A 14,633-nucleotide genomic window follows, 5' to 3' on the forward strand; every position below is an offset into this window, starting at 1 on the left:
CCGTTGATGTCACTGCAGAATGTCATCGTGTCTTCCATCTCAAAGAACTCAGCCATGTCTCTGTGACGTGCTCTGAACAAGGATATCTTGGTGTTAGGTTCAAGTAGATTCCACTGCTGCAGCCTTGATCCAAGCAGCTCTGCCTTCGCCTTTGACAGCGAGAGATCTCTTACAAGATCATTTAGGTCTCCCTGGTTCAGAAGGTGTGATTCTTGAGTGTCGGGTTCAAAAGGTTCATCATCACCATCCTCTTCACCACTGCTTACAGCTATGTTCTGATCAGCTGGAGGTGTTGGAACGGGGTTCTCGTCATCATGAGGCACAGGTTTACGAGCAGAGACGCAGTCAGCGTACTTGATGTGACATTTATTCATCTTGTTGAAGCCGGCGATGCTTGTGCAGCAGAAATAACAATCATCATGATGATTCTGCGGCTCACGCCATATCATGGGCACCGCAAATGGCATGCTCGCGCGCTTGCCCACCAACCACTGAGTCAAGGTTGTGTGACAGCTTGTGCAGCAGATGTGTGGTGCCCAGCTCTGTTCTTGGTCCCCCACCTTACACCCGAAGTAGTGAAAGTAGGCGGCCTTCATTTTCACTGCTGTAGATATACTTCGCTGTTGATCTTTTTTGGTATACCGACCACAGACATAACAGAAGTTGTCAGGATGATTGGTACAGGAACGCCTACTCATCTTTATCTGAAAGAAAGAAATATAACACAAGTTAACAACAATTGTACGAAATAGACATGTTAAAGACATATGTAAATTTCATTGAAATCCTGACTTCTAGGCAATGGGAATATTTCTGTTCCTGAAAATCCTGACGTGATACAGCAAAACGGTTATGATTTTTGAAATCAGCGTACCCAAATTAGTCTTAATCACTTTACACATCTCCAGTAAAAAAAAAATTTTGAAATTTGTTGTTCAGTGTAATTTGTCTTGTTCCTTCTGGATTAGTTTCTAATATCCCAAGACCACCAGATTTTAGTTTCCTGAACTCACTCTTACAATGTGAATATTTTGTTGTACCAAGAGAAACCTCCTCAAATATTTGACCTTCATTCCTCAATCGCATCTGTTCCTTCACTGAAATATTGTGATAATCTTCACCTTTTACTTCTCCAGGCCTTATTGCTCTCGTTGTTGTTGATACAATGCATATCACGGGGTGTTTTTTAAGTAAATTTACAATATTCTCATTTGTACTGCACAAGAACTTTGTGCAGTACAAATTAATTCAACTTTGCACATTTATGAAAGTTTTTTTCCAGAAGCAGATTTACGCACAAGATTTATAATAATAGTTGTCATTTATATATGTAATTGTTTATAAACCAAAAAATATATCCCTTAATATCTCATCTTGTTTCACAACAATATATTTATATTTTTCAGTCGTGTGCTTCATGTAATCCCCAAATTCCTTTTTACGACATAATATAGAACAATTATCTCTCCAAAAATGATTTATATCTGTTGAATTTAACTTGAATAAAATAAAAGTATTAGCATTGTTTTTGATGGAACGACGAGGAAGTTGAAAGTACGATTGACTAAGATAAATGCAATTACAAGAAGAATGTCTCCCTCTTGTGTGGTCGCTGTCCATTACCGTTTGGTTTTTCTCATTAACACAATCATCAAAGATAACGAGGTTCTTTTTTGATTTATCCAAATCTTGGGGAGACGGTATATCATCCGTTTTATCACGAAGAATACAAGTTATCGGTTTTGATTTCTTTTTACATCTCTATGTATCACAAAATTGTTGAATTATATCTTCAATGTTATAATCATTTAGGTTTTTTTGAAGTTTAAGTAAACTGATTATATCTTCTTTTTGAAGACCAGCATTAAAACCTTGTGAGAGTAGTTGATACTCTGGTTGAAAGCTCGACTTTGTGAAAATTATTAAATTATCATAATCTAAAAAGTTTGGAGTAAGGAGCATCTTCAAAAGTAAGCAGGTTTTTCCACATCCGCTTGAACCAACTATGAGACATCTTTATGAATTTGGAAGATTTTTATGATTGTTAAATTTTATCGTTTTTCCCAAATGGGTAAAAAAAATCATTCATTTATATATTTGGAAAACAGGTTATTTAATTTATTATTGGCTTTTTTAGAAACTCTATATTTTATCCGAAGTTCAGGTTTAATTTCAAGATAATCCATTATTTTATTAATACAATATCTTGTGTTGATATTTCCCTGAAAATCACATCCATGAATAATATATAACAACAATCCTTTGAACATTTCTCTAATACATTCAGTTTCTTCCCTTGTAAGGAAAGGTGTGTTATCACCCTCATACTTTACATTCATTTCTCTAATCAATCTTGTAAAGTAATTCATTTTTGGTGTAAATGTAAAAGAATTATTTTCCTTTTTAAATTTTTTATTATCATTAATTAGAAGATAATCACAGAATATACATTGTTTATAGGCTTTTGACTCTGTGTTTAATCCCCGTCTTTCACATGCAGGACAATTCTCAAATTTGTCATATGTAGAATCAGGAAAGTCGAGCATATTTATAAAGTAAAACTTTACTTAAACTGAAATTCATCTATACTTTCAGTTGCATATTGACTGATATTTAATAATATTACCATTGATATCTATATACTTTTTTCATTACCAGATTCAACGACAACATTTTTTATGTTAAAGGTAATTTTAAAATGATCCTTAACTACTATTGAACGAAATGTCATTTCACCTGAGATATTAACATCCTTTATTTCATCAGGATTTACATCTTTAGGGTTGTTGAAAAAAATACAAATTTCTACTTGCATATTACAGATGGTCTTATCTTTTCTTTCAAAAGCTTCATCCATAAGGTTTCTGTTTTTTGATACTTTTTCTTGTTTCATTGCTTTTTATAGTTTTGAATATATTACCAGAAGGAGAGGAAAAACTTTTGTTAGAGATACTTTAATTGATGTTCTACCAGGTATATTAAAGGCCCTTCCACTGAAGGAAATTGAAGAACTCATCATATCCACCATAATTGTTTTTATCCAATAGCTGTTATATTTATCTTTGTTCAATTTTACATCCTTGACATATTTCTCTGTATCTTTTACAAATGATGAGATTGATTGAAACTTGTCTTTTGTGTCTTGAAACATTGTATTTATTAAGTGAAAAAAGTTGGAGGATAAAATGGTTTTAAGCACAGATTCACCTATAAATTAAACGAAATTTTCATCAAGAAAATTTTAGTTGAAGCAAAGTTTTATTATATAAATATGGTGAATACAACGTACTGCGATGTTTGTAATCACGAATATAAACATCATAGAAAACACCTCCGAACCAACAAACACACATTTAATCTATTTCATCAAATATCTCCTCTTGAGATGGAAAGAAAACATTGTGATATCTGCTCAAAGGGTGTTTTGAAGAGTAGATATAATAGACATCTTCAATCAAAAAAGACAAGAAAAATGAGTTGAAAGTAAAGGGAGACTATTATATTGAAAACACTGATGGGCCATTTAAAGGGCATATAAAAATAAGGATTTTTCAATTTGGAGAACCCAGTCCATCATCAATCGCTGAATCAATTGAAATAGTGAAACCTGATGTTGAAAAAGTTATTAGAAAGACATTAAAAGAAATGAAAACTTTAAAGTTTTATATGGGAGTGAAAATGAATATGAAAAGGCAAGATGAAGAACAAACTCCTTATGAGAACAGATCTTCATTTTATAACATCATTTCAAGATTTTTTGAATAGTGGGGTTTATGAAGAACGATCAAGACAAGGGGAGGATGTTGATAATACAGTGGTAGGAAGTGGTTTTCATATTTTAAAAAATCATCTTTTTAGATATACACATTCTAAAATCAAACCCTCTTAAAGCTTCTTCTTATATTGAATTCCCAAAAGAAATAAAACTAAAGAAGGCAGTTGTTAATATTAAGAACAATGATAACAAATGTTTTCACTGGTCTGTTCTTGCTCACTTACATCCACCAAATTGTAATTCAGAAAGAGTAAAACAATATATGAAATATGAGAAGACCTTGGACATTAAAGATTTTAAATTCCCAATGCCACGAACAGATATTCATAAATTTGAGAAAAAGAATAATCTTTCTATTAATGTATATGGATTAACGGATACAAACAAAGTTCAAATATTAAAAATTTCAAACAACTATAAAAACAAAGAAACACACATTGATCTTTTATATTTTAGTGTTGGAAAGAATTCACATTACACACACATCAATAATTTATCAAGATTAATCTCTTCTCAGGTATTCAGAACAGCAAACAAACTATATCCTTGTAAGCGATGTCTTAATTCATTTCATTCAAAAGAACGATTTGAACAACATTCAAAATATTGTAGTAATCATAAATCAGCTGTAATTACAATGCCGAAACCTGGTGAAAAGATTTCTTTTGAAAATTATAATAAATCTATCATGAACCCATTTGTGATACATGCTGATTTTGAATGTATCCGAAAAAAGATAAATACTGCTTCTCCAAATCCAAAAGAAGTTTGTAAAACGATTAGAAAAGGATTGTATAAGACTAACTAATTAATGAAAGAAACAAATGAACCGTTGAAATTAACCGAAGAAGAAAAATTAGAATTTAGAAAGAACAATATCTGTCATATTTGTGAGGAGGAAATTGAGGAGTCGAAAGTTAGGGATCATTCTCATCGTACTGGTAAATATAGAGGTCCCGCTCATTCCTGTTGTAATCTTAATTATAAATTTCCTTCTTTTATTCCAGTCTTTCTTCACAACAGCGCCAACTATGATACACATCTATTTATAAATGAACTTTCAAAAACACCAGGGAATATTTCTACCATAACCAACACAAGTCAAAAGTATATTTCATTTACAAAACTGATATTCACAAAACCTTTAACTCGTATTAGGTTTCTAGATTCTTACAAGTTTATGGGAACATCACTAGCCCACCGAGCATCAAATCTAAGCTCCACGGGTCTTTTCCAAATCTTAATTCATTCTTTCCAAAAGAGGAAATTCTAACTAAAGAGGAAATTCAGATTAAAGAGAGAATTCAAAGTAAAGAGGGGATTCTAATTAATGAGGAAATTAATGAAGAAATTGTAACTGAAGATGAAATTTTAATTATAAAGAAAATTCAAACAATGAATGAAATTATAACTAAAGAGGAAATTCTGATTAAAGATGAAATTCTGATTAAAGAGAAAATTCTTACAAGTAAGGGAATTTATCGTTATGATTATATGGATTCATTTGTGAGATTTAAAGAAACACAACTTCCTTCAAAAGAATGTTTTTATAATAAGCTTTATGAAGAAGTGATAAGTGATAAGGAATATAAACACGCACAAGAAATTTGGAAAATATTTAAGATAAAGAACCTTGGAGAATATCATGATTTGAATCTAAAAACAGATGTTTTATTGTAAGCTGATGTGTTTGAAGCTTTTAGATCACTCTGTCATAATAAAAATTGTTATGGATTAGATCCTGCCCACTATTTCACAGCTCCTGGTTTAGCTTGGAGTGCAATGTTGAAAATGACAAAACAAGATATAGATTTAATCAGTGATGGAGATATGCTTTTGATGATTGAGAAGTCCAAGAGAGGTGGAATATCACAAGTATGTTCAAAAAGATATGCGAAAGCAAATAATAAATATCTTCCAAATTATGATAGTGAAAAAGATAGTAATTATTTGATGTATTTTGATGCTAATAATTTGTATGGATGGGCAATGTCTCAATCTCTGCCTTATGGTAAATTAGAGTGGGTGGAAGAAAAGGATTATGAAAAGGCTTTGATGAATATTGTTATTTCTTCTCAAGAGGAATTGAATGAGGAAGAAGAAGGTTATTATTTTGAAGTTGATTTGAGGTACCCAAGTGATATTCATAATAAGCAGAAAGACCTTCCTTTTGCATGTGAGAAAGAAACCCCAAAGAAAGAATGGTTAAGTGATTTTCATAAAAGTTTTAATATTAAAGGCAAATCAACAGAAAAGTTATTAATAACATTCTATAATAAAGAGGGATATGTTTTGCATCAGAGAAGCTTGAAACAGTTTTTGAGAGAAGGATTGAGAGTCGCTAAAATTCATAGAGTTTTAAAATTTAAACAAAGTCCTTGGATGAAAAAGTATATTCAATTCAATACAGATATGAGAACAAATACAAAGGTAAAATTTGAAGGGGATTTCTATAAATTGATGAATAATGCTGTCTTTGGAAAGACAATGGAGAATGTTAGAAACAGGCAAAACATTAGATTTGCAACATCTTGGAAGGAAGCTTCGAGATTGATAAATAAACCAAGTTTTAAGAGAGAAGAGGTTTTTTCAGAGAACTTTTCTGCTATTCATATGGAAAAGGAAAGTATTGTAATGGATAAACCAATTTATATTGGAACAGCAGTTCTTGATTTCTCAAAGATATTGATGTATGATTATTTGTATAATGGCTTAAAGAAAGAGTATGGTGAAAATGTTTCATTGTTGTATATGGACACTGATAGTTTTATCCTAGATATAAAAACTGATGATGTTTATAAAGATATGAAGAAAAATATTGGAGTATATGATACAAGTAATTTTAGTAAGAAGAGTGAGTTATTTTCCAAAAAGAATGAAAAGGTTATTGGTAAGTTTAAGGATGAGTTGGGTGGAAAAGTAATGAGTGAGTTTATTGAATTGAGAGCAAAGGCATATGCTTATAAGTATGGTGATCAGATTGATAAGAGGTTAAAGGGAATAAAGAAATATGTAATAAAGAAATCAATAACTTTTAGAAATTATTATAATTGTTTGATGAATAAGAAAGAAGAATATAGGAAAATGAATACAATAAGAAGTTATAAACATAACATATATAGTGAAGAAGTAAATAAAAAGGCATTGGGAGCCTTTGATGATAAGAGATTTATTTTAGATAATGGAATAGATTGTGTTCCATATGGATATTGTATGATAGAGTGTATAAAATATATTGTGTTTTAATGATGGGAAAATGTGTTAGGGTTTTTTAAGTGCTTCTGCCACATTTTTTCACAATATATAAATGGTCAAACCAAGTATTAATCAAACTAAAGAGTGGAGAAAATCTCAGTCTTGTTATAAAAATGGAAAACATCATGAATGTGAAAAATATCAAATAAGTCTTATTGAAAAAATAACTAAAACAAAGGTAAATAAAACAAATAAGCGAATCAATTTAAAAACTAGTAAGTAAGAGGATGTCAAGAAAAAAAATTAATATCCTTGAATGGACTGAAAACTTTGATGGTTATGAATTGAACAATGAAAAAACAATTTACTATAATCTCAAAATGATATGTGGCTCAGGAGGTGGTCAAACAAGAGCATTAAGAGAAGTTTATCATTTCGTCATGGCACAAAAAGGGTATCTTAAAAATATAAAGATTCAAATGTTTTGTTTTTAAATATTTTAGATGGGGATTATTGTGCAAATAAAATTAAACTATTGAAGGAATTTGAAAATGAACAAATCTTTATAGGTTCAATGAGTGAGCTAAATAATATACATTGGTTATTTGAAAAAGAGTGTCCCGAGGCTTACATGTTTCAGATATTTCTTTAGAATCACCTTTAACAAATCACATTACTACTTTCCTACTTGAACAAATCTTTATCTTTTTGCATTGGTTATTTGAAAAAAAGTGTCCCAAGGTTAAAAGGGGAGACAAATAAATATACCTTGGGATAAAAATGGGGTTTACTTTTTAGGGGAAAAAAATGAATCGCTGAAAATCCCCCATTCATTTACATGGGGAATAGTGAGCCAGAATCAGTATATTCACCGAACTTTCATGGAACAAATCAAAGTGAAGGGATTTATGCTGGAGCAGGTTTTTAATGCTGAAGAGAGGGGATTATCTTGGAAGAGGATGCCATCTTGTACCATCCTGTTCAACGAGGGAAGATCTGCTCTGGATCAAGGTGGCTCAGGATCATTTTATCCTTCTTCTATGTGGTAATATAGCAGGCAACTTTGTCGTGCGCCCGATGATCCAACACCCATTGCAAGTTCTACATGCACATCTTTCTAACCTCCACCCTCCCCCCTTCAGCAGCATAATCGTCATCATCTCCAAGCTAAGTCTTGTGTTTCCTATTTTCGGCAGAGAAATACGAATGATAACGTAATATGTTTACCCTCCCTCACCCATCTCAGTGTTTTGTCATTCATTCGAAAGGTGAAACTCTGGTGTTTTTATTTAATTTCTGTTGTACTTATTGTATTTACATGTTTATTTCAATACTAACATGCTTTATCTTCAGTGCCTTCAGAAAGTATTCACACCCCCGACTTTTGTCACATTTTGTTGTGTTACAGCCTGAATTTAAAATGGATTAAATTTAATTTTTTTGTCACTGATCTACATAAAATACCCCATAATGACAAAGTGAAAACATGTTTTTTGAAATTTTTACAAATCAATTAAAAATGAAAAGCTGAAATGTCTTGCATCAATAAGTGTTCAACCCTTTCGCTATGACGCTCCCAACTGAGCTTAGGTGCATCCAATTTCCTTTGATCATCCTTTAGATGTCTCTCCAACTTGATTGGAGTCCACCTGTGGCAAATTCAATTGATTGGACATGATTTAGAAAGAAACACCTTCTGCGCAAGGTCTCACTGTTGACAGTATGTGTCAGAGTAGAAACTCTACCATGAAGTCCAAGGAACTGTCTGTAGAACTTAAGCGACTCGCCACATCACTAAATTATCCGTGAGTGACGGCCTACAATTCTGTGGAGTCTGGTGGGAATCGACTTAGTTTCCCCCACCTAGTTGTCTTCTCCGCCAGACCCCCCCACCCCCCGGCCCGCAACAGTATAATTTACATGGTTATTTTGATTGCAATGTGTGTATTTCTGGTTGCCGTCAATCTTCCTCGATATTTTCTCAACGCCCAGGAACCGAACCCCCTTTACCCATTGGCCCTTGGTTTCCACAACCATGGTTTTAACTATTGCGGCATTTTCCAGGAACCTAACCCCTGTGATATTGGAGGGTTTACTGTATTTTTTTTTGTATTGTGACTTGTGGAAGAGCTAGAACACAGAAATTATCAGGACACAACAGAATAAAAGGAACAGCAGAAAAAGAAGGGACGAACGCCAACAACAGGGCCGAGGGCCAAAATAGATGGAGACGGACAACAAGGAATGTGGGTAAGAATGAAGGGTTGGGAAGGATGCAGTGATGGAAATAAAGCTTTGAGTATTGTCATGTCCAGGGGGTTTGCCCCTACCTGGACGGATAGCCAAACGATTTCCCTTGGAGGCTGAAAGCCAAGATTCTCCGGAGATTTGTTAGTTCTCACCCCTGGAGGCAGGGTTTCTTGCTTGCCTGGACGTGCAGCTCGGTTGTTGTTGTTTTAAGGATGTGATCCCATTTTTATCACCGGTCTTGAAATGCAAAAACAAAGGAAAAGGTCACATGGCGGGGGGGTGGTGGGGGAGGAGGGAGGAGAATCACATACTAGGAGATATTATCCTTAAACCTTACCTAATTTAACACAGCACCACCCCCCCCCCCCCAATGTGGTGACAAGTAACAACTTAAGCTCACGGTTTCCCTCCTTTATTTACATTGAGATGTCTCCCACACGTCCAGGGACCAAGCTACTTTATACACTCCTTTCTTTTTTGTGAAATTCCTCCATCTACCCCACAAACATAACAGTATTTTGGATCCTGTTTGGCAATTCCGTACAATATTTTGACGCCAATATAATATCTCATCATCTTCAGGAGTAAAGGGAATGCATACTCAACTTCCTGAGTCTCTCCTTGTGGGGTTACCTTTCTGAGATCCCATGACTATTTTCCTGAGAACGAAGTTTGAACATGGATTTATGTACATTGGGACATTATCTTTCAAATAAAAAGGAGTTCGGTCTCGGCGTGTTGAACGGCGCACACACTGATGAATCACCGTGCCTGTGAAACACCAGGATGACATTTTAGAGCCGGGTCAGGATTCAAACCCAGGAGAGACAGCTTCAAGGTGAGGGTGCACGTGTCCAGTTTGAGGCTATCCTTCGGGGTAGTCTTACCTATGAGACAGCCTGGGAGGGTGGGTGATATATTATATGACCGACTGCAGAATCCATCAGTTGCATCACTCAGTGTATAGAATGAAAATCTGACAGTTTCCATCGACTGTATTTCAATTTCCTCTGACAGTAAAAAATTCCAACAACAATTAGTTCCACACGTCTACGTTCCCTTCGCAAATGAGCTATTCCACTCGTAATGAGCTATTGGTGGGTTGTGTGTTTTTTTAGATCCTCGTGGAGGATCTCTAAGTCTTACTCACGTTGTCGTTCTTCATCTTCTTCTTGTGGACTTTTTTTGTTTCACAGCCTACAGTTTTCATCGAAACTTCCTGAAACTTGGCATATATATGTAAAAATACCCTGCGCAGACAGTAACGATCTCCGATTTTGAAAATTCCTCCGAGAAAAAAAGTTATGACGTCAAAATATCTCCGCTAATGGAAATCGCCTAAAAAATTATCTCCGAAACTAGGCAAGCTTTTTGAATTCTGTTTGCGGGAATCGAACAGGGCATTCACAGAGATGAATTACCGCACATATGATACATCACTATGACGTCATATCAATTTTTATGACGTCATTCCTATTTTTTGACATTTTTTGTTTCACAACCCAGAGTTTTCATCGGATCTTCGTGAAACTTGCCATGTGTATGCAGAAAGCCCACGCGCAGGCAGGAACCATCTCCGATTTTGGAAATTCTTCCGAGAAAAAAAAAGTTGACGTCATAATATCGCCGCTAATGGAAATCGCCAACACCATTATCTCCGAAACTCGGCAAGCTGTTTGAATTTTGTTTGCGGGAATCAAGCCGGGCATTAGCACAGATAATTTATCGCAAACCTGATACATCACAATGACGTCATATTCGTTTTTATGACGTCATCATTAAGAGGACGAGGATCTTAGGTCATTCGAGCTTGTTTTTTCATGACGCCCATGACCTGTGATCAATCTAACTAGCACTCACCATTCATCGGTCACAATTTACATTTCAAATATCAGGCACACACGTCATCAGTCGAGCTGACATTATTTTATGACCTTGCGATCCATTTCAAGACGAGTTCCTAAAATAATCTCAAGGAGGATGTCCGCAACAAATTGAATGCTCTTCACCTCCTCTTCACCTTACCTGGTCCTGTGGCCAGGTGTGAGCAAAGCTTTTTCCCCAAGTTAAGTTGATCAAAACATACATCCGTTCCTGAATGCTGCAACAATCTGATCCATGCAGTGTGCTCGCTCTTCCATGAGCCTCGACCATGTGTACAAAAAAAAATAGCCGATGACGTCATTCCAAGAATTTTTTTTTTTTTGAGCTGCAACAAAATTGCGAGAAAAATCCTACTTATTGGTTCACCAAATACATGACTACAATTCACGTGAACAGTTGCATATGATTATATTATAGCGAACGCAGTGAGCTTCATACTTAACGCGTGCACATGAGAGAATAGGAAACAACAACAACAAAACAACAACAACAACAACACAATACGCCTGGCGATTTGGAATCTGTGTCGTTGGCTATGACCCTTTTGCTTCCGGTTGTTTTTAAACGCTGTGCGGTGTATAAACACGATTCGGTTTTATTTCTATATTGTGAATATTACTTAACGCGTGCACATGAGAGAATAGAGAACAACAACAACAACAACACAATACCATGGCAATTTTGAATCCATGTCGTTGCCTATGACCCTTTTGCTTCTGGTTTTTTTTTGTTTCCGGTTTTTGTCATGGGGAATGATGCATGCCGGGAGATAAAGGCATCGTCGGAGACATGAAAGACCCAAATAATATCAGACATGGTGTATATTTCCTCCACTGATTTTAATAAAGATATCTCCTGCATCATCAAAAAATAATTTTTAATCGTGATTTACGTTATTTGATCGCTGATCCCGAATCCAGGCCGAAGTAACCGGAAATTGTGTATACAGTTGTGAACAAGTTGTAGGTAAAGTCAGAAGCGAATGAAAGAAGAATTCTACGTTCAATCTAACATTAATTTTTTTCAGATGAGATCCTGTTCTAGGCGGTGTAGTTGTCGTTGTGAAGGTAATGTTGAGGAATTTTTTTTTTCTGATGAGATCCTGTTCTCGGCAGTGTAGTTGTGAAGGTAATGTTGAGGTAATATTATATTTAAGAAGCGAATGTAAGAAGAATTCTATGTTCGCTTCTAGTATTTATTTTTTCAGATGAGATCCTGTTCTTGGCGGTGTAGTTGTCGTTGTGAAGGTAATGTTGAGGTATAATGTTGAGGTAATATTAATTTTTTCAGATGAGATCCTGTTCTTGGCGGTGTAGTTGTCGTTGTGAAGGTAATGTTGAGGTAATATTAATTTTTTCAGATGAGATCCTGTTCTAGGTGGTGTAGTTGTTGTTGTGAAGGTAATGTTGAGGTAATATATTTAAGAAGCGAATGTAAGAAGAATTCTATGTTCGCTTCTCGTATTTATTTTTTCAGATGAGATCCTGTTCTAGGCGGTGTAGTTGTCGTTGTGAAGGTAATGTTGAGGTATAATGTTGAGGTAATATTAATTTTTTCAGATGACATCCTGTTCTAGGTGGTGTAGTTGTTGTTGTGAAGCTAATGTTGAGGTAATATTAATTTTTTCAGATGAGATCCTGTTCTAGGTGGTGTAGTTGTTGTTTTGAAGGTAATGTTGAGGTTTAATGTTGAGGTAATATTTCTTTTTTTAGATGAGATCCTGTTCTAGGTGGTGTAGTTGTTGTTGTGAAGGTAATGTTGAGGTAATATTATATTTAAGAAGCGAATGTAAGAAGAATTCTATGTTCGCTTCTCGTATTTATTTTTTCAGATGAGATCCTGTTCTAGGCAGTGTAGTTGTCGTTGTGAAGGTAATGTTGAGGTAATATTAATTTTTTTCAGATGACATCCTGTTCTAGGTGGTGTAGTTGTTGTTGTGAAGCTAATGTTGAGGTAATATTAATTTTTTTCAGATGAGATCCTGTTCTAGGTGGTGTAGTTGTTGTTGTGAAGGTAATGTTGAGGTAATATTATATTTAAGAAGCGAATGTAAGAAGAATTCTATGTTCGCTTCTTGTATTTATTTTTTCAGATGAGATCCTGTTCTGGGCGGTGTAGTTGTCGTTGTGAAGGTAATGTTGAGGTATAATGTTGAGGTAATATTAATTTTTTTCAGATGACATCCTGTTCTAGGTGGTGTAGTTGTTGTTGTGAAGCTAATGTTGAGGTAATATTTATTTTTTCAGATGAGATCCTGTTCTAGGTGGTGTCGTTGTTGTTGTGAAGGTAATGTTTAGGTAATATTTATTTTTCTGGATGAGATCCTGTTCTCGGTGCTGTAGTTGTCGTTGTGAAGGTAATGTTGAGGTATAATGTTTAGGTAATATTTATTTTTCTGGATGAGATCCTGTTCTCGGCGGTGTAGTTGTTGTTGTGAAGGTAATGTTGAGGTATAATGTTTAGGTAATATTTATTTTTCTGGATGAGATCCTGTTCTCGGCGGTGTAGTTGTTGTTGTGAAGGTAATGTTGAGGTAATATATTTTTTTTTGGATGAGATCCTGTTCTCGGCGGTGTAGTTGTTGTTGTGAAGGTAATGTTGAGGTATAATGTTTAGGTAATATTTATTTTTCTGGATGACATCCTGTTCTAGGTGGTGTAGTTGTTGTTGTGAAGCTAATGTTGAGGTAATATTAATTTTTTTCAGATGAGATCCTGTTCTAGGTGGTGTAGTTGTTGTTGTGAAGGTAATGTTGAGGTAATATTATATTTAAGAAGCGAATGTAAGAAGAATTCTATGTTCGCTTCTCGTATTTATTTTTTCAGATGAGATCCTGTTCTGGGCGGTGTAGTTGTCGTTGTGAAGGTAATGTTGAGGTAATATTTATTTTTTAGATGAGATCCTGTACTCGGCGGTGTAGTTGTCGTTGTGAAGGTAATGTTGAGGTATAATGTTGAGGTAATATTAATTTTTTTCAGATGACATCCTGTTCTAGGTGGTGTAGTTGTTGTTGTGAAGCTAATGTTGAGGTAATATTTATTTTTTCAGATGAGATCCTGTTCTGGGCGGTGTAGTTGTCGTTGTGAAGGTAATGTTGAGGTAATATTTATTTTTTAGATGAGATCCTGTACTCGGCGGTGTAGTTGTCGTTGTGAAGGTAATGTTGAGGTATAATGTTGAGGTAATATTAATTTTTTTCAGATGACATCCTGTTCTAGGTGGTGTAGTTGTTGTTGTGAAGGTAATGTTTAGGTAATATTTATTTTTCTGGATGACATCCTGTTCTCGGCGGTGTAGTTGTTGTTGTGAAGGTAATGTTGAGGTATAATGTTAAGGTAATATTTATTTTTCTGGATGAGATCCTGTTCTAGGCGGTGTAGTTGTTGTTGTGAAGGTAATGTTGAGGTAATATATATTTTTTTTGGATGAGATCCTGTTCTCGGCGGTGTAGTTGTCGTTGTGAAGGTAATGTTGAGGATTTTTTTTCAGATGAGATCCTGTTCTAGGCGGTGTAGTTGTTGTTGTGAAG

This window comes from Eptatretus burgeri, chromosome 2, assembly GCF_056783735.1.
Source record: "Eptatretus burgeri isolate ZD-2024b chromosome 2, Ebu_testis_v1, whole genome shotgun sequence".
Taxonomy (NCBI): Eukaryota; Metazoa; Chordata; class Myxini; order Myxiniformes; family Myxinidae; genus Eptatretus; species Eptatretus burgeri.